The sequence below is a fragment of the Sarcophilus harrisii genome, chromosome 2 (genome assembly GCF_902635505.1).
Source record: "Sarcophilus harrisii chromosome 2, mSarHar1.11, whole genome shotgun sequence".
Taxonomy (NCBI): Eukaryota; Metazoa; Chordata; class Mammalia; order Dasyuromorphia; family Dasyuridae; genus Sarcophilus; species Sarcophilus harrisii.
The window spans coordinates 583,442,973-583,445,511 of NC_045427.1; positions in this window are offsets into that span (position 1 = coordinate 583,442,973).

Consider the following 2,539-nt stretch of genomic DNA (forward strand, 5'->3'; position numbering starts at 1 on the left):
ACAAATATGTGCCTAAATTGAGACCAAAACAAAACAAAAAGAAAAATTAAAAATAAAATAAAATAAAACAAGATCTGAGTAGTGCTGTCTGTGGACTGCCTCCCTCCCTCCCACTAATCTGAATCCTCTGAATTCCTCCTTGGCCCCAGGCTCAAAAAATGAGGTCTGCTGTTGCCAGGCAACAATGAAGACAGCTGTCCCTGGAGCTTATCACAGCTGTGTAGACTGTTGGGGGGGGGGGGGGGGGGGGGGGGGGGGGGGGGGGGGGGGGGGGGGGGGGGGGGGAATGGTGGCCAATTCTTTCCAGGAATATAAAACCTAAGAGGTTGCAGAATTCTCTTTAAAAATAGGATCCATGCTTTCATTTAGTTACTAAGTAGGACAAGAGAAAGAGACTGATGATCCTTCTTCACATTATTCTCCAAAATTCTGTTTGACTTTTTTTAATACTAAATCTATTCCAGTTCAGAATATAGAAAAGCTTTGTACCCACTGAGGACAGGCAGTGCCATAACTTAGATAGTCTACATAATATCTACCAACTATTAATACTCCCCTGAGGAAGACTACTGGTAGAAATTCTCTTCCTTTTCTTCCTCACTCCCAAAACAAAACTAAACAAAACTGAATTCCTCGTAGGTATTATCTGGATCCAGGAAATGTATGTGATGCAGTGAGTAACATAGATCTAGACCTTGTGCCATTTTCAGAGATGTGCCATGATACTTCCTTCCTATCAGCTAATAATAATAGTCCTCATTAAAGTTTACAAAGTACATTGCATACATTGGGGGTGTATGGACATTTATGGAGGACTAGTACCTCTGGTTGGGGGCTTGCTGAATCATTAACTTTGATATCCACTTTCATCAAATGTAGACTTTAAAGCACAATAAAAATGTAAGTTATTATTAATTTTCATGATTAACCTAATCGATAACATACTATAGTATATTATCTACAAATATGTTTATATATACATATATTTACAGAGAGAAAGAGTGAAGGAATGAGAGAGAGAGAGAGAGAGAGAAATAGAGAGAGAGAGAGAGAGAGAGAGAGAGAGAGAGAGAGAGAGAGAGAGAAATGAAATTACAGATTTCTTTAGGTTATAGAGATTTCTCAATTTCCTTCATTTATACCCAACTTCCAGCACAGTGCTTTGCTAGTGAGGGTTCAATTGTTGTTTGTTGTTGATTCACTAAAAATAATTATTCACAAACCTAATTGAATGGTAAACTATAGTAGAGAGGCAAAAAACCTAATGGTAACGAAGCAGTCCTACAAAAATCACTTGTAACAAAAGCCATTACAATTATGGATGGACCAAATCAGAACTCTGCTCAGGAAGCACAGTTATAGGTCAAGACCATTGATTAAAATACTGTTAGAATTTGAAGAGAACTTAAGAGATCATGTATAGTTCAACCTCTTTATTTTATGGATGGGGAAAGCAAAGCCTAAGACAGGTAAAACAAATCACTTTAGATCATTGCTTCAGACACTATTTTGACCCAGGTCTTCTGAATCAAAATGATTGCTAGTAGCTCATAGTCTGTGCCATTTTAAGGTCTGCGGCATGTTTTCCTCACTTCCAAATGAGGCAGGTTATTTCAGTATTATAATGCTTCACCTTTTTCCCATTATACCATGCAACCCCCTAGAACCCATTCCAACACGGCACTGCAGAAAGAATTGTGAAGCCAGAGGATGTGGGTTTGAATTTAACCTCTGACCTTTATTTATTACCTGTGTCACCTTGGGTAAATCATCTAACCTATCTTAGTTCCCTCATTTGTAAAGTGAGAAAATTCTAAGGTCTCTTTCAGCTCCAAATATATGATCCTAGAGGATCTCTAAAAGCCTAAATTCAATATACTGGAGTGGGAAATAATATTTTCTTCCGTGATCAAGGAGAGAATACAGAAAGGCTGGAAAGGTGGAAAGAAAGCAAAGCATGTGAATAGTGTGACATAATAGAAAGATGGCCTGGGAATTTGCAAACTTTTATTCCAGTCTCAGTTCATTTGGGCAGTCACTTCCTAAACTATGAGACTTTTCTTCTCTATAACTTGAATGCACCGAAGTAGTCTAACGTCCTTTTCAGCCCTGACATTCTGTGACTCTAGGCTGTTTTCCATTGCTGGTTAGAGCACAAATCACAAGGAACTAAGGCACATCAGTGAACTCTTCCAAAATACATAGGAAAAAACAATAATTGACCTAGAAAAAATAACAACAAAATTCATCTGGAAGAACAAAAGGGCAAGAATTTCAAAGGAATTAATGAAAAGAAAAGCAAATGAAGGTGGCCTAGCTGTATCAGATCTAAAACTATATTATAAAGCAGCAGTCATCAAAACCAATTGGTTCTGGCTAAGAAATAGAGAAGTTGATGAGTAGAATGGGTTAGATTCACAGAACAAAATAGCCAACAATCTAGTATTTGACAAACCCAAAGGCCCCAGCTTTTGGGATAAGAATTCACTATTTGACAAAAACTGCTGGGAAAATTGGAAACTAGTATGGCAGGAAGTAG